This window comes from Sapajus apella, unplaced genomic scaffold, assembly GCF_009761245.1.
Source record: "Sapajus apella isolate SASKATOON/1434 unplaced genomic scaffold, GSC_monkey_1.0 scaffold25, whole genome shotgun sequence".
Taxonomy (NCBI): domain Eukaryota; kingdom Metazoa; phylum Chordata; class Mammalia; order Primates; family Cebidae; genus Sapajus; species Sapajus apella.
The window spans coordinates 11,861,558-11,881,105 of record NW_022436965.1 but is presented as its reverse complement, the minus strand read 5'-3'; the positions used below and the strand labels follow the sequence as shown (position 1 = coordinate 11,881,105).

The window sequence follows — 19,548 nt, the reverse complement described above, 5'->3', positions numbered from 1 at the left end:
TTCCTGAGTTAAACCCTGTTTAGCAGTGGTGTATTTTTCTCCCTACGCTGCTGAATTCGACTTGTCAGTGTCTTAGAATTCTTTAAGATCTACATTTATCAGTGAGATTTGTATGGGTGTATTTTGAATTCAGAGTTACTCTGACTTCACGAAATAAGTTGTGAAACTTTCTTTTCCCCCTATTATCAGAAATAGTTCTGTAACATAGGGATTCTTTGCTCCTTGAAGGAACATAGATTTAATGTGAAAATTTCTAGAACAAAACATAGAAAAATATCTGCATGACCCTGTTGGAGGCAGTCTTTTTAAACTAGGATGCAAAAAGTACTAACCAGGAAAGAAAAGACTGTATTTCTTTTTTTTCTTTTTTTTTTTTTTTTAGACGGAGTCTTGCTCTGTCACCAGGCTGGAGTGCAGTGGCAAAATCTTGGCTCACTGCAACTTCCACCTCCTGGGTTCGGGCGATTCTTCGCTTCAGCCTCCCAAGTAGCTGGGACCACAGGCGCGTGCCACCACGCCCGGATAATATTTTTGTATTTTTAGTAGAGACGGCGTTTCACCATGTTGGCCAGGATGGTCTCGATCTCTTGACCTCGTGATCCACCTGCCTCAGCCTCCCAAAGTGCTGGGATTACAGGCATGAGCCACTACACCTGGCCAAGACTGTATTTCATTAAATAAGAACATCTATTCATTAAAGAATACTATTAAGAGAATAAAAAGGCAGGTAACACACTAGAAAGGGCAGTGCTTGCAATACTTAGATTAGAGGACTTGTATCCAGAGTATATTTTAAAATACGCAAATTAATACAGAAGAATTCAGGCAACCCAGTTTTAAAACAAATGGGCAAAAGACTGGAACAGGCATCTAGAAGATGAATTGTTCAGATGGCCAAGGTTAAAAAGTACTGATACACAATTTTCAGAAAATTGCAAATTAAAACTATAATGTGATACCACTACATACCCACCAGAATGGTATTAATAAAAAAGTATGAAATACGAAGTGTTGACAAGAATGTAGAGCATTTGGAACCCTTACACATTTCAAGTGGGTTTGGAAATTGATACAGCCACTTTGGAAGGTTCTTTGGCAGCATTTGCCTAAAGCTGTATTTGTATATGCCCTGTGATTTATGTCTGGGCATAGACTTAATAGAAATCATTATATATGTGCATCAGAAGACATGTACATTAGAAGAAAACATAGGGGTAAATCTTTATGACCTTGGAATAGGTAAACGATTTTTAGATATGACGCCAAGTGACATCCAAAGCGGGAGTAACAAAACAAAAAAGTGGTAAATTGGACTTGAAAATTGAAATTTTTGTGCTTCAAAGGATGCCATCAAGAAACTGAAAAGACAATACACAGAACTGGAGAAAATATTTGCAAGTCATATCTAATAAGAAACTTGTAGTCAGAATGTATAAACACTCATAACTCAGTAATAAAAAGACAACTCAATTTAAAAACAGGCGGAGGAGCTGAATAGAAATTTCTCAAAGATAAACAAATGGTCAATGCGCACATGAAAAGATTTTTGACACTAATAGCTGTCAGGAAAATGAAATCAAAACCATAGTGAGATACCACTTCACACCACTAGGATGACTTGAATGAAAAAGTTAGATAATAAGTGTAGGCAGGAATGTTAAGAAGTTGGGATCCTCATGTACTGGAGGGAATGTAAAGGGATGTAGTTTATTTGGAAGACCATGTGGCACTTCTTCAAATAATTTAACGTAGAGTTACCATATGACCCAGGGGTTCCTCTCCTAGAACAGTGGATAGAGGTAGAAAATGGATTAGTGGCTTAGGGCAGTAGCAGGGGTAAGGGGTGGTAGCTAAAGGGTATGGACTTCTTTCTGAGATGATGAAAATGTTCTAAAATTGATTGTGTTCTATGAATATACTATAAACCATTGACTTGTACACTTTAAATGGGTGACTTGTATGGTATGTCAGTTATATCTCAGTAAAGCTGTTAAAGGCAGGAAAAATAATCAGTGATATGACAGTGTTGCCATAATATTTGAGAAGAGCAGGATGCAGACGGTTATACTAAGTATTTGTATGAAGCAAACAACAGCAAAACTTTTATGTCTGTAAGTGTTTGCACAATCTTGTAAGGTGGAAACTGTTGCACACTAAATGTAAATGTTCATTTCCTTGTTGATCTAAAGTAGGGAGAGGGAGAGAAAAAAGGAAGAAAATAACGAAAAGAAAGTTGATTTAGACATATAACAAGATCTCAGTCATGCAAACTATAAATGTTAAAAATGTTAAGAGTAGTTGTCTGAGCAGATTTTTTTCTTTATTATTTTCTGATTGATCCTTTTTATTTTATTAAGAGAAGTAGCTAAAATGAAATTAAGAGGTAATAAAATAAAAATAAGTTATGAAACCGCCAAAACCATGGCAAATAGGGCATGTCCATAGCAGCTTCATAATACTCCCAGCTGGAAACAACCCAAATGTCTGTCAACAACAAAAAAATCGGATAAATAATTTGTGGTATAGCCTTATAGTGTTAACACTGTACAGTAGTGGACAAGAATGAACTGTGGCTATACTCAGCAAACATGGGTGAATATCACAGATAAAATGTTGAGCAAAAAGAAACCAGACACAAAAGAGTACATACTCCATGACTTCATTTACATAAAGTTTTGGTCAAGGTCATACTCATGTATGGTGTTAGAAGCATAAGCACGGTATTTAGGGGTTGGGGCTAGAAGCATAAGAGCAGCAACAAAGAGGGATCTTCTAGAGTGCTGGAAACATCTGTATTTTTATTTATTTGGTGGTTATATGGTAAAATTCACCGAACAGAACACCTTAGATATATACATTGTATTTGTATATCTCAAAAAATGTAAAACAGATAAAACTATAAAAAAAAAAAGCAAAAAAGTTCTTGTACTTATATAAAAAGTCTTTGCATACTTATGGGGATAATTGTATTGCATTCAAAGATAATTTCTCCCTACTATCATTTTTAATGGTTGCATCGTATTGTGTGAATTATCATCATTTAAACTCTTGATGAGCATTTAGGTTGTTTCTTTTAGATAGTATTATCAGTGATAGAGTTAACATCTTTTTTTATAGCTCTTCTGTACTTGCATAGTTTCCTTTTGAATTTCTAAAAAGGGAGTTATTTGGAGGTTAAGTATGTTTTCATACCTGCTTACGGTGTACACGTTTGTTTCTCTATGCCCTTACTTACTTGGCAATTAGCTTTAAAAACCTTACATAACACTATCTGTCTGTCTGTCTATCTATACACACACACACACACACACACACACACACACACACACACACACACAGATGAGTTCTGTAATAAGTGCCCTCTAATTGTTTTAATTTGTATTTTTTTTTTTTTTTTGAAATAGAGTCTCACTCTGTCGCCCCGCCTGGAGTGCAGTGGCATGATCTCAGCTCACTGCAGCCTCTGCCTCCTGGGTTCAAGTGATTCTCCTGCTCAGCCTCCCAAGTAGCTGGCATTAGAGGCATTCACCACCATGCCTGGCTAAATTTTGTATTTTCAGTAGAGTCGGAGTTTCACCATGTTGGCTAGGCTGGTCTTGAACTCCTGACCTCAAGTGATCCACCCACCTCTGCCTCCCAAAGTGCTGGGATTACAGATGTGAGCCACTGTGCCTGACCTTAATTTGCATTTTAAACATTTTCAATGAAATTACTGCTTTTGTATGTGTGTGATTATACTACTTTGTTCAATTTCCTCTTCACATTCTACCACCCCCCCCTTTTTTTTGTGCTCAATCTTTTAAAAGTCTTTTAAAGAAATTGTTATACAGAAAAGTATACAGAGTCAGGCGCAGTGGCTCACACCTGTAATCTCAGCACTTTGGGAGGCCAAGGTGGGCTGATTGCTTGAGCCCAGGAGTTTAAGACCAGCCTGGGCAACATGATGAAACCCTGTCTTTACAAAAGAATGCATAAAAATTAGTCAGGCATGGTGGCGTGTGCCTTTAGTCCTAACTACTCAGAAGGCTGAAGCTGGAGAATTGCTCAAGTCTGGGAGGTCAGGGCTTCAGTGGCCATGATCGAGCCACTGCACTCCAGGCTGGGCAACAGAGGGAGACCCTGTCTTAAAAAATAAAACAAAACAAAAAGCATATGAGGAATAATATAGTTAATCCCTAACTTAAGAAATTAACCAATGCAGTTGAAGCACCCTGCTAGTTCACATTAATGTGTAAGAAGTCTTTATGTATTAAAAATATAACTCTTTGTCTCTTCTTTTACTTTTCCCTGTTTTGTCTTTTGTCACCTAACTTACTGTATTTCATTTAATCTAAAATGACTTCAATTGCAAGATGCACTATTTATGTACATCTAAAAATAAAAATGTGGCATTCGATTTTAAGAGGCATCCTAATTTCAGAGATTTTAAAGGTAAGAAAATATACAAGAATTGATGAAATATGTGTATTTCACTGTCTTGCGCCTTCTTTAATCAGATGATTAATCTCTTGTTTCTGTTTCTACTGTGAGTCCTGGAAAGAATTCCTATGTCAAAATATATTTTAAAATTCACCTGTGCTTACTTATAGTATTTTTATGGCTTAAATATTTTTCATTTTTAATTTATCTTATTTTAATGTAAGATCTAATTTTTGTCTTTTTACTCAAATGGTTAAACAATTGTCAATAAGTTAAGTGACATTAATGATTTTTTTTTCTTTTGAGACAGGGTCTCGCTTTGTCACCCGGCCTGGAGTGCAATGGCATGATCACAACTCATTACAGCCTTGACCTCACAGGCTCAAGTGATCCTCCTGCCTCACCCTCCCAAGTAGCTGGGATTATGGATCCATACTACCACACCTGGCTAATTTTTTTTGTTTTTTGTAGAGACATGGTCTCACTATGTTGCCTAAGCTGGTTTCAAACTCCTGGGCTCAAGTGATCCTCCTGCCTCAGCCCCCCAACGTGCTGGGATTACAGCGTGAACCACCATGCCTAGCCACATTAATGATTTTTGAGCAAGTAGTGATATGCTCAAATGTGCTGGCTAGGAAAACATTAATATGGTTATGGATTTTGGTTGGGTCTAGTAAAAAATTATCAGTTGTATTTTCTAATAGATGTGTATCTTAAATTTGCATTGAAAGGAATATGAATGTCAAAACTAAATTTCAATTTTATGTTTCCTTAAATTTCTAGTAAGTATCTACATGTTCTTGGGATCAGTCACATAATTTACTAAGTTAAAATTAAAAACATTTTTAAAGATAAACAGTGGTTATAATTCTTTGATGAAAGTCTGTATGAATCTGGGCAAATTACTTAATTTGTTTAACATTCAGCTTTTTTATTTGTAAATAGGTAAATGCCTTCTCATAGGATCATTGTAAGAATTTCTTTTATTCTTTCTTTCTGGATTTTGAAGATAAAGTGTAATTATACCCCAGATTCTCTTGCATCTGTGGTTATTCTAGATCTCTAGGATTACTGGAGTAAATTATTCGTTATACCTCTTCCACTCCTGATTTAGATTTCCAGGATTTGTCTAGAACATTCTTTGGCCTTCTAGAATCAGCTTACATGACAAATCTGTAATGTTTTCTGTTGCTTTTCTTAAGCTATACTTTTGTGTATGTACTGAAATCTTTGTAGACAGTTCAGGGATTTGTAGGTGGGTGATTAGTAAGTTGGTTTGTTTTTTTTTTTAATTTTGATATGCTGATATATTTTTGTATGTTTGTGTAGTTCAGATCCTATCTCTTAAAGCTAGAGGGACAAGAATAAGTACTTAAAGAGAAACATTTTGAGGATATCTTATGGATAAGAAACTCTGCTTCTGACTTGCTTTTTTTGGTCAGTGGCATTTTTAAATGTTTTCTTTACGCACAGTACTTGAGACTGTTATCATAGAAGTATTGTTCTTCATGTCTTCTTGGTGAGAGACAGTCTATATGTGAAACCACAGTAAATAACATAGAACAATATGTTGTTTTATGTCAGATTGAAGAGCATTAGCAGTTCATAGAAGAGGCTCAGTGAGGACAGGCGTGGTCCTTCAGGAATGTGTTTCATTTAGGTGGAAAGAACATACTGATTATTGAAACAGCATGACTCAAGATATGGCAGTAAGAACTAGGTTTTATTGGCACGATTTGGATTGAAGGGTTTGTTTGGGATGTGGTGGGAAATACAGTTACATTTGATAAGGTAGGTCTAAATATTCAGTCCTGAGAAATGAAGCAGGGAAAATTAGAATTGAAATGATAGTACATACTGTTATTCACCAAGTTAGCTTGTCACTCTATTTCCTTTCTTCAGGAGAGCCAAAAGGTGGAAGATAGAACTCATTGCCAAAAGGTTTTTAAAGATACCACTTTGAAGGTTTGGACGTAAGGGAACAAGCTGTACTAATGAAGCCATCTGTGCTGCACTTGCTCAGCTAACCAATGTGGACCACTGAATTGGTTGTTGTAATCAAGTCAACAAATCTAGTCCCTTCATCTGCTTCATTCCAATATAGCCTAACAGATATAGCTTTAAGGATGAATAGGGTCATTGATACTACTTCCAACTCTGAACAGTATTTGAAATAATAAATGATAGTGGGTTTTCCTCCTCAGTTGTGGTACTCTTGATGAAGTTTGGCAACCTTTGACTTAATAATCACTGGACCTGTGTTCCATGTCTTGCATGATGCTGTAAATTATATGATCCCCTTAGTAACAACCAAAATTTGTATTTATAACTACTTAATTACTATAACTAAGTGGATTAGAAATCCTGGCAAGACTTTTGAGCGCTAGATCAGTTGTGATTTATCTGAGCCAGTATCTTAGATGTGTCATTTATAATTCTGGCTTGCCCACAGTTCCTTTGGAGGAAATCTGCTTTTTCTACAGTGCATTGCAGAAAAATAGACCTCAGTAGCTATGTTTGTTTGTTGTTTTTTTCCATATAAAACTATATTGCAGTGGCATGGTCCAGCAGTAGGCATTTGACCTAAGGGCTGCTGATCCATAAACCACCTAAAAACCTAGGATTGTCTGGTTGAGAAATTTATAGTCAGTTATAGAAAACATAGAGTTAATTTGCTTTTGAGCCATGGGAGCTGAGGCTAGAAAGATGTGTTGGCGTAGAGTCCTGTAAAACTAAAGTTTAAGGAAATGGAAGGTAGATGTAAGCAGAAAGTATGAATTACAGAAATGATAAAGGAGATGAAGAAGCTGTTTGGTAACTAGAAAAGAGCGGGGCATGTGTGCTGAAAGAAGTATAAAATTCTGAGAGAAACCGTGTGGTTTGAGAGAGAGGCACAGAACACCAGAGCGCTGTAGATACTGTTCTTCCTTTAGTACTTCTGTGACTCCTGCCCTTCTTGAAGACTGCATTTATTCCTCCCCACCCCCAGGAAAGATTGCAGGCTTCGGTGTCAGACCTTTGACATTAGAATTCTGGCCCTTTTATCAGCCGTGCGACCTTGGGCAAGTTGCTTAACCTCTCTGTCTCATTTCTTGTCTGTAAAATGAGCATCATAACAATACCTTTCTCACAGCATTGGTGTGAGGATTGAGAATGACACATGGAAAGCTTAGAACAATGATAAGTGTATAACAAATGTTCAATAAATAGCATGATATATGTAATGATATTTAAGATAATTTGGGGTTTTTTTTTTTTTTTTTTTTTTTTTTGCAACTAAAAGAGTCTAACTACTTAATCTCCTTGCTGATTCACTTAGAGCAGAGTAACCTTGTGTGGGAGCTACATAAATAAGATAATACATAGGGAGTTCGAAAATATTGTCTTATACAGTATGAATAATAATATATTGAGCATTTAATAGATGCTTGGTGTTCTAAGCATTTTACCTGTATTAACTCATTGGACGTTCCTGTTACCTTCATTGTAAATATGTAGAAACGGAGGCACCGAGAAGCTAACCAGCTTACCCAAAATTATATAGTATGTAAGAAGCAGAGACAGAATTGAAACCCAGGTGGTCTAGTTTCAGAGTTTCAATTTTTAAATATTGAATTCCTTTTCAATTATTTTTAAGTGAAGCTAAGGAGGAGGTCTCAGTTTGTTATTACTATTTCTTTTATGTTTTTCTAGTACTTGCTTCTCTCCCATTTTAACAAAGAGGTAGTATATACTTCAGGTCTAGAAACTTAGATGGGCAAGATGTGATACTCGGTAAAGTTCCTGTACTGTACATGAAGTGGTATATCACTTGAAGGAAGACCATGGTAAGTTAAAGGTATATTATAAATCCTAACACAATCCTGTAAAACAATGAGTTGTATCTAAGAAGCCAACAAAGGAGATAAAATGGATTTAGAAACGATACTTATCCAAAAGAAGGAAGAAGAGAAAAAAGTGGGACAGATATAAAGCAAATAGCAAAATAATAGACTTAAACCTAACCATATCAATAATCACATAAAATCGAAATGATCTAAACACAGTTAAGAAGCAGAAATGGTGAGGTGGTGAGATTGGATTAAAAAACAAGACTTAACCATCTCCTGCCTGTAAGAAACCTACTTTAAATATTAAAATACAAATAGGTTAAAAGTAAAGGATGGAAAAAGATCCACCATGCTTATAGTAGTCAAAAGAGCATTATGTATCTATATTGGTGTCAGACAAGACCCAAGAGTAGAGTATTTCCAGGGATAAACGATGTCATTACCAAATGATAAAGAGGGCAGTTAATCAAGAGGATGTAATAGTTCTAAACATTTGTGTCTCTAATAACAGAATTTCAAAATACTTGAAGCAAAAACTGATAGTATTCAAAGGAGAAATTGTCATGTCCATAATTTGATTTGGATACTTACTCTTCTCTCAATAAATGATAGTTTTCATTATGGGTAGTCACTTTGAGAAAACTAGGATTAGAAAGGAACTTCTTCAGCCCAGTGAAGAACGTCTCTGAAAAAACTGTAGGTAGCATCATGTTTAATGGTGAAAACTGAATGCTTTTCCCCTAAGATAAGCAACAACAAAAAAAATGGCAATTCTCAACCATTTCTGTTTCAAAATGTACTGGGGGTTCATTGCAGCCAATGCTGTCAAGTAAGAAAATGAAATAGGCTGGGCCTGTCATCCCAACACATAGGGAGGCTGTAGGGCAGGGGTCAGGATCACCTGAGGTCAGGAGTTCCAGACCAGCCTGGCCAACATGGTGAAACCCTGTCTTTACTAAAAATAGAAAAAAAAATTATCCAGACATGGTGTTGGGCATCTATAATCCCAGCTACTCAGGAGGCTGAGGCAGGAGAATCACTTGAACCCAGGAGGCAGAGGTCACAGTGAGCCGAGATCACACCACTGTACTCCAGCATGGGCAACAGAGCTAGACTCCATCTCAAACAAAAAAGAAAGAAAAGGCATCCAGATTGGAAAGGAGGAAGTAAAGCGTCTTCTTTGTAGACGACATGATGGTAGAAAATCTGATGGAACTTGCAAAGTTTCTGGAACTAAGTGAATTTAGTAAAGTTGTGGACTACAGAGTCAGTCTGTAAATAGCAGTTGCATTTATTTAGCAATGAACAGTTGGAAACTGAAATGTAATAAAACCAGTACCACTGATAATAGTATCAGCTATGAAACACTGGAAACTACATAGCATTGTAGAAAGAAAGTAGACATATAAGTGGGGAAATATTCTTTGTTTATGGGTCAGAACACTCACTGTTACTAAGATGGCAATTACCTCTGCATTGATCTGTTGATTCAATGCAATTCCAGTCAAAATGCTAGCAGGCTGTTTTTTGGTTTTTTGGGTTTTTTGGGTTTTTTTTTTGGTAGAAATTGACAAGCTGATTCTAAAATTCATGTGGAAATGTAAAGGACATAGAATAGCAAAAACAGCTTTGAAAAAAGAACAAAGTTGGAGGTCTAAAGCTATCTGATATCACAATTTATGATAAATCTAAAGTAGTCAGAACAGTGTTGTATTGGTATAAGATGGAGAAATCGATAAATGAAATAGAACAGAGTCCAGAAGTAAGCCAGTACATAAATGGACAACTGAATTTTGACAAGGTGCAAAGGCAGTTCAGCAGAGAAAGGATAATCTATTCTAATAATGCTGGCACAATTGGATATACAAATGCAAACAAACGAACGTCAGTCTATATCTTTCACTATATGTGAAAATGAGCTCAAAATGAATCAAATACCTAAGTGGTCAAGCCTAAAATTACAAACTTTTGGCAAAATTAGGACAAAATCTTTATCTTGAGTCAGGCAAAATTATTTTTAGTTACAACATCAAAAGCATGATCCATAAAACAGCACATTGATAAAACGAATTTTTATGAAATTGAAAACGTGCTTTTCAAAAGAAAGTTTTTAAGATTCACTGTCACCCAGGCTGGAGTGTAGTGGTGCGATCTTGGCTCACTGCAACGTTCATCTCTCAGGTTCAGGCGATTCTCTTGCCTCAGCCTCTCAAGTAGCTGGGACTACAGGTATGTGCCACCACATCCGGCTAAGTTTTGTATTTTTAATAGAGAGGGGATTTCACTGTGTTGGCCAGGCTGGTCTCGAACTCCTGACCGCAGGCGAATCCACCCACCTTGACCCCCTAAAGTGCTGGGATTACAGGCGTGAGCCACCATGGCCAGCGAAAAAGAGAATTCTTAAAAGAATGAAAAGACAAGCTGCAGGATGGGAGAAAATACTTGCAAATCAACTATGTGACTAAGGTCTTGTATATGCAGTATATACTAATGAACTCTCAACTGAATACCAACAATCCAATTTTTTAAAATCTGCAAAAGATTTGATAGATACCTCATCAAAGAAGACATATTAAGTATATAAAAAGATGTTTAGTCTTTATATTAATTTTAATGTTAATAGTAACTAGAGAAATGGGAATTAAAATCAGTGAGCTAGCACTACATACCTAAAAGACTGACCATATCAAATGCTCTCAAAGATGTGAAAGACTGGAGCACTGTACTTTGCTGTTAGGACTATAAAACAGTACAGTTACTTTAGGAGACAGTTTGGTTGTTTCTTCAAATGTTAACATACAGACTGGGCATGGTGTCTCATGCCTATAATCCCAACGTTTTGGGAGGCTGAGGCAGGAGGATCGCTTGAGGTCAGGAGCTTGAGACCAGCCTGGCCAACATGACGAAACCCTGTCTCTGCTAAAAATACAAAAATTAGCTGTGCTGTGGCTGGGCACGGCGGCTCACGCCTGTAATCACAGCACTTTGGGAGGCCAAGGCGGGCAGATCACAAGATCAGGGGTTTGAGGGCCGCCTGGCCAACATGATGAGACCCTGTGTCTGCTAAAAATACAAAAATGAGCCAGGTGTAGTGGTACGTGTCTGTAGTCCTAGCTACTCAGGAGACTGAGGCACGAGAATCACTTGAACCCGGGAGGCAGAGGTTGCAGTGAACTTAGACTGCACCATTGCACTCCAGCCTGGATGACAGAGCAAGCCTCTGTCTCAAAAAAAAAAAGAAAAAATTAGCTGGGCGTCGTGGCACAGGCCTGTAATCCCAGCTACTTGGGAGGCTGAGGCAGGAGAATCGCCTGAACCTGGGAGGCATAGGTTGCGGTGAGCCAAGATTGTGCCTCTTCCCTCTAGTCTTGGGTGACAGAGTGAGACTCTGTCTCAAAAAAAAAAAAAAAAAAAAAAGTTAATATACACCTACTAGCAGTTCCCATTCCTAGGTATTTACTGAAGAGATTTGTACACTAATGTTCATAGCAGCTTGATTTGTGATAGTCAAAAACTGGAAAAAACGGATAAACAAATTGTGATATAACCATACTACTTAAGCAATATAAGGAAATGAACTATTTATTGTTAGTCACAACAACAGGGATAAATTTCAAAAGAATTATGCAAAGCAAAGGAAGGCAAGCACTGGCTGGGTGCTGTGGCTCATGTCTATAATCCCAGAATTTTGGGAGGCTGAGATGGGCGGATCACATGAGGTCAGGAGTTTGAGACCAGCCTGGCCAACGTGATAAAACCCTATCTCTACTAAAAATACAAAAATTAGCTGGGCGTGGTGGTGGGCACCTGTAATCTCAGCTACGCGGGAGTCTGATGCAGGAGAATTGCTTGAACCCGAGAGGCGGAGGTTGCAGTGAGCCGAGATGAGATTTCACCACTGCACTCCAGCCTGGGTGACAGAGTGAAACTTTGTCTCAAAAAAAAAGGGCAGGCAGGCACTTTGGGGGTGACTAAGTATGTTCCCTATCTTGATTTTTCATAGATGTATACCATATATGTGCTTTGAACATGTGTCATTTATTGTGTGTCACCTGTATATAAAGTTTATTTTTATTTTGTTTTAATTTTTTAATAAAATTACACAGGAACTAACACAGGATTTTTTTTTTTTTAATTGAGATGGACAGGGTCTTGCTATATTGCCTAGTCTTGAACTCCTGGGTTCAAGCTGTTCTCTTGCATACAGGTACACACTACCAGCAACCCATTTAGTCTAGCATTTAATTGATAGACTAAAATTTAGTTTTTGTTTGTTTTTGGCTCAAATAAAGCTGTTTAAAAAAAATTTTTTTTTTTTTAAATTCATGCAGGCCTGTTACGGTGGCTCATGCCTGTAATCCTATTACTTTGAGAGGCCAAGGTGGGTGGATCACCTGAGGTCAAGAGTTTGAGAACAGCCTGGCCAACTTGGTAAAACCTTGTCTTTACTAAAAATATAAAAAAATTACCTGGGTGTGGTGGTGGGTGCCTGTAATCCCAGCTACTCAGGAAGCTGAGGCAAGAGAATGAGTCTCTTGAACCTACGAGGCAGAGGTTGCAGTGAGCCGAGATTGTGCTGTGGCACTCCAGCCTGGGCAACAGAGCAAAAACTCTGTCTCAAGAAAACAAAATCATACAATAAAGATTTGCTGTGGCTAGAAAATGATAAAAGATTGATTAAAAACTGTTTATATAACATGCATTGTATTAGGGTTCTCTACAGGGACAGAGCTAATGGAATTTATATATATGTGTGTACGTGTGTGTGTGTGTGTGTGTGTGTGTGTGTGTGTGTGTAGACAGAGAGAGAGAGAGAGAAGAGTTTATTAAGTATTAACTCACATGATAACAAGGTCCCACGGTAGGCCATCTGCAGGCTGAGGAGCAAGGAGACCCAGTCTGAGTTTGAGGAACTTGGAGTCTGATGTTCTAGGTGGAAAATATCCAGCATGGGAGAAAGATGTAAACTAGGAGGCTAGGCTAGTCTGTCTTTTCACATTTTTCTGTTTGTTTATATTCTAGCTGCACTGGCAACTGACTAGATTGTGCCCACCCAGATTAAGGGTGGCCCTGCCTTTCCCAGACCACTGACTCAAATGTTAATCTCCTTTGGCAACACCCTCACAAACACACCCAGGATCGGTACTTAGTATCCTTCAATCCAGTTGACACTCAGTAACTATCACATGCATCATTACTTCATTTGTCATGTACTTTAATATATAGAAAGCAGAAAAACTTGAAAGAAATTTTGTTCTTAGATGTCATTAGGAAATAAAATTCCTTTGGAGTAGTGGTTTTCAACTGGAGACCATTTGTCCTGGAGACATTTGATTTTCACAGCTGTTACTGGAATCCACTGGGTAGGGGTCAGAGATACTTCCAAATAGCCTGCAATGCACAGCAAAGCCCTCTTCAACAAAGAATTATCTGATTTCAGATGTTAGCAGTGCCAAGGTTGAGAAACCCTGATTTGGAGTATCTAAAGTCAAATTAGTTGTTTATTATTTGAATCCTGTGTTGAAATATGTTACAGTCATGTGTTGAAATATGTTATTGCCAAAACCTTTGGAGAAAATTGTGTATTAGGTTTTTGGGAATGTGTGGATGATGTGTTCATGAGACTCTTTGATTCATGAAATAATTCTTTTTCTATAGCCACCCAGAGTTCTGTTTGGATGTGTTGCAATACTTGTTTTCATATCATTTGAAAAAAAATGTTGAAATATTACCACTACCATACACCAGTTCCCAACCTAGTCGGATAGAGGCCACCAGTAGAGCTCAATTTTAATTGATAAACTAAAATTTAGTTTTTGTTTGTTTTTGAAATAATTGGTGGCTATTTGAAATCTGAAATTCAGATACAAGATTTATTAATTTTGAATGTCTACCTCGCCAGCTTTTTTGCCAGTGTTGCATAAATAGGCTAAGACTCTGGTTCTCAGACAGACAACTTCAGCAGTTTTACTGATAACACTTGGATCTTTAGTGTTTTTTTCTTTTTCCATTTTAAAAGAGAACCTTGAGGAGAGAGAAGGTAGATATGACTGGGAGAATAGGGGTAAGGACAGTGATTTTGATTGGCCTGAAACATTGGCTGCTAATATGTTGTTTTTGAGGAATGGTATTTTTCTAAATGGAGTAATACTTGGGATTTTGTAAATTCAACTTGATGAGGATCTTAGAAGTAGCTTGCTGCTATTGCAGAGTTATCTACAGCTGCTCCAGAAAGCTAATGGCCACATGGCTAGATTTGGTCTATGCACAGAGGTAAGAGAGTATCTTACTTTGCATGTTACTTGCATCTATTGCACTAAAGCAGTAATCCCCTCACTTTGGAAGGCTGAGGCAAGCAGATTGCCTGAGCTCAGCAGTTCAAGACCAGCCTGGGTAACGTGGCAGAAAAACCCCATCTCTACAGAAACAAAAACACACATACACACAAATTAGCCAACAACAACAACAACACACACACACACACACACACACAAATTAGCCAGGCATGGTGGTGTGCACCTGTAGTCCTAGGACTGAGGCGGGAGGATCTCTTGAGCCTGAGAGGCTGAGGTTGCAGTAAGCCGATAGCACGCCACTGTACGCCAGCCTTGGTGACAGAGTGAGACTCCATCTCAAAAAGAAAACTTAAAAAAAAAAAAAAAAAAAAACAACCAGTACTTTCTGAGGTAGAATGTATCCATTTTTGTTCTAGGCGAGAGGCTGGCAAACCTTCTCTAAAAGCCCAAGGAGTAAACAACGTATGCTTTGCAGGCCATGCAAGTCTCTGTTGCAGCTATTCAGTTCTGCCTTTGTAGTGTGAAAGCAACCACAGACAACACATAAATGGATGAGTGGCTGTGTTCTGTTAAAATTTATTTACAAAAATGGGGCTGGATTTAGCTTGTGGGCCATACTTTGCCAAACCATGTTCTAGGCCATCAGTGTTTCCTCTTTGGGATATTTGACATTTTCTGTTTAATTTCCCAGTGGTGGCTCATTGCAAACAAAAGTGGTACCCTTTCACTTGGAGCTGCTGTGCTGTATTTAATGGCTTTTACTGATGATGGTATATAATAAGTGAATGATGTGAACTTTAAGAAGCAGAATAAGGCAACCTTAGCTCTTTTCTCTCTCACATGCAGCTGGTTAACGAATTCAGGCATGTTTACTTTGAAAAGTCTCTGGAATTAGGTTTTTTAATGTTGGTATTTATAATTTCTTGGCTGCAGTAGGATAATAACCTCCTTATTGCTCCTTCTGCATTTAAGGTTCTCAAATTCATCAATGTCCACAAATGTTACCTAAGTTACCTTTCTAAAATAAAAGTATTATGGTACGCTTCTCTGCCTATAATTATACAGGGACTCCCAGTCACCCAGAACGGTGGTTCTTAACTGCTTTTTATTCTTGAGTTCCTTTGAAAATCACTAATAGCTGTGGATCCAAGAAAATGAGTTTATTTTTATATGTGTTCATGTACATAGTTTTCCTCATTTGGGGAAATTGGGCAGTATATGGCCCTAAAGTTTTATTCATGTCTCTTAGTTAACAAACCTTGATTTACATTAAAGTACATTTCTTCCCATGCCTTTATAAGGCTTCATTATCTGGCTAGAGTCTGTCTTTGTAATTTATCTTCCATGTTCACACACACAGACACATACAACTCATATACCCCCTCCCCCAACCCTTGTGCTTTTTTCTACAACGAACCAATTTCCCTTCATTATGGCAATTTCTTCCATTCTTGTGGCTTTGCAAATAGCATTTCCTTGTGCCAGGATTGCCCTTACCATAAATTTCCCTTCCATGTGCCCATTTTCTATTTCTCAGGACTCATCTCAGATATCAAATTCTCTGTGAAGATATTGCTGACGTCTCTTCCTTGGCAGACAGCAGTTAATATGAAGGAATTCTAGCAAGTGAAACAAATAGGGGCACCTTTTTTTTGGAGTGGGGAAGAAGATGGAAGGAAGGTTTCTTGGAAAGATTTCTTCGCTCTTCTGAAAGACAACACTATTCCATAACCTTCTTAACCACTCTAAGTCTCATTTTCTGAACTGATTGTCAGTTTCTTAAATTGATTACATTATTGATTAATAATAATGTTTATCTTAGTGGGGTGTTAGAATAAATGAAGAACAGTGTTTCAATCTCCATAACATCTCAATACTTATACAGGAAATTCCCTTTTGTGGCCATTGGGTGGCTTTCAGAACTTATGCAGGAAGGAGTAAGTGTATCTTCAGAGACCTAGTACTCTCAGTTCTTAATAAAAATGTTCTAATGAAAAACTAGGTCATAAATTTACTAGAACATTTCTTGAAATCCTTCTGGTGAAATTACTTTAAACTGTGTGGGTAAGCTACAAGTCACTATGCAAATATTTATGTTGTTATAGGTATCGTTACTTTTAAAGGACCAGAGGGATCTTTATTATTAGATGAAAAAAAAAATTTTTTTTTTCTTTGCTGACTGGTTTTCACAAATTAACATTTATAATTGTGGGTTCTCACTATTCCATGAATGACAGGGAGGATGCATGGCATATGATAATTTGTAATTTGCTGAGCCTAGATTGGTCTTAGTCTACTACCTAGTAGGGAAATCTCAATGTGATTTGCTAATCTCTACTAATTTGTGTAGTAACTTTTTTTTTCTTGCTTTCTTTCTTTTTTTGAGACAGGGTCTCACTCTGTTTGCCCATGCTGGTGTGCAGTGGCACAGTCATGGCCCACTGCAGTCTTGACCTCCCAGGGTGAAGCAATTCTCCCACCCCAGCCATCCAAGTAGCTGGGACTATGGGACTATAGGCGTAAACCACCATGCCTAGCTAATTTTTAATTGATTTATTTTTGTAGAGATGGGAGGTCTCGCTTTGTTGCCTAGGCTGATCTTGAACTCCTGGGCTCAAGTGGCCCTCCCACTTCCCTCTCCCAAAGTGCTGAATTATAGGTATGAGCCATGTTGCCCGGCCATAGTAACTTTTGTTGCTAGCACTATCTTTCTGCAGCTGGAGCCAACTCCTACTGCTGGTGATCAAAGAGAAGCAAAAAGCAAAAGCTATAGAAGGAGGAGTAAGTTAATAAAATGTGGTATTTTGTGATGGCTTAAATTCATGATACATATGAGTCACCTTTACGGTTTATATAGTAATGTGAATAATATAAATTATTTCAATCTTCTTAGAATCATTAAAGATTTGTAGGAGTTAAAAATAATTATACTTGGCCAGGCATGGTGGCTCATACCTGTAATCCCAGCACTTTGGGAGGCCAAGGTGGGTGGATCACTAGGTCAGATCGAGACCATCCTGGCTAACACAGTGACACCCCATCTCTACTAAAAACACAAAAAATTAGTCAGGCATGGTGGTGTGTGCCTGTAGTACCAGCTACTAGGGAGGCTGAGGCAGGAGAATCACTTGAACCCAGGAGATGGAGGTTGCAGTGAGCCGAGATTGTGCCACTGCACTCCAGCCTGGGTGACAGAGCAAGACTCCATCTCAACAAATATATATTAGAAAAATAAATAAATAATTATACTTTAATGTTTTATATGCTATAGTAGTATTCTCCAATTTGGAAATCTTTCAAGTTGTCTTGGGAAAAATCCTTCATAAACTGATACTAAGGATCTATTGTAGTTGAAGTCATTGCTTAGGTATCCATTTGTTGAGACTTCTGAATTCAGTAGGGTCTGTCTCTCTTTCTTTTCTGTCTCTCTTTCTGTTTCTGTATATATCCTTCTGAATGAAATTTATAAGATATAATAGTCCATTAATATGGACTCTGCCTTTTCATTGTGTACAGTCCAGATTTTTCTTTGATTATGACAAACGTTGCCCTTTATTTTTTCAGACTCAGTTCCTGATGCCTCCCACCTCTGTTTACATTTGCTCTCTGTACTTGAACTATTGGCAGTCCACTGAATATGAGAAAGGATTTCACTGTTCCTTTGTACATACTGTTTTCTTTGTCATCTTATTCAACTAATGAACTTTTATTAGAAATGAAGGAAACTAGATATTTTACCCCTAGCCACTCACATATTTCCACATTATTTAAACATTCAAGAAGAATTGATGGAAAGTGGCAACGATTAGCAAATGGAAGACTTGAATATAAGATATACCTCTGCCATTAATTGGTTATGTGGACTTGGCAAGATCACATGACCTTGGCATTGGGATTGGTGCTGTCTTATGTAAAATCAGGATTGGAACAAAGCAGTGGGTTAGCAAATATGCCGTTTCTTTTTTTCTGCCTTCCTATTCTTTTATTTTTACACATTTGAAAGATACAGCACGTTCTCATCACTTTACAATGAATTCCTACAGCTGTAATTCTCTGTGGGAATTCAGGGGTGGGACATGGACCCTGAGATGAGGCAAGTATTAAAATGAGAGAAGACCTGGGGATTTGAAATGCACCCTAAATATCTCCAAAGTAGCCAGGCGCGGTGACTCACGGGACTGTAATCCCAGCACTTTGGGAGGCCAAGGTGGGTGGATCACGAGGTCAGGAGTTTGAGACCAGCTTGGCCAATATGGTGAAACCCCATCTCTACTAAAAATGCAAAAATTTAGCCAGGTATGGTGGCACACTCCTGTAGTCCCAGTTTCTTGGGAGGCTGAGGCAGAAGCTTGAACCCGGGAGGCGGAGATTGCCGTGAGCCGACATCGCACCACTGCACTCCAGCGTGGGCAACAGAGAGAGACTCCATTTCAAAGCCCCCCCGTCACAAAAAAAGATCTCTAAAGTATATTCCGTCTCTTAAATAATATTCATCTGTGTTATTAGCATGAGGCAAAAATATTTATGGATATATGAGCTGAGCTGTTCCTCAGCTCATTTTGTCTCAAGTCCAGATTGACGCTAAACAAGTGATCACTAACGCCCTCTGTTGGTGGTAACCGTTGTACTTTTTCTTTTAAAATTTATGTCGTAGCATAATGTTCACCGTGCTACTCAAAAAAAAATGTTTTGAGACCAAGCGTCTCTGTCTTATGGAATGGAGTTAGAGATACTTATTTACCAAATGCTTTAAGCAGGAGGAAACGACAGTAAAACACTTCAGTTATATCATAACAGTTCCTCCATTAGAGTTGTACTGTTTATTGGGTGTGTAGCTTTCTTGGTTTCTGAAAATTTGCAGGTTGAAGGTTTTTAAGTTGAGGAGCTTCTGTATAATTTGGGAGAATTCACAGTTTCCCTCCCTGTCTTTTATCTTGAAATAATTTCAAACTAATAGTAAAATTAAAAGAATAGTATATTAGGGTTCTCCAGAGAAACAGAAT

General features: G+C 37.8%; 1 protein-coding gene across 3 annotated transcripts in view; it reads left to right on the top strand.

Annotated features, from left to right (window-relative positions):
- Positions 1-19,548, top strand: part of RALGPS2 (Ral GEF with PH domain and SH3 binding motif 2) — a 189,175-nt gene that overhangs the window by 5,402 nt on the left and 164,225 nt on the right. The gene's annotated exons all lie outside the window — the stretch shown is intronic.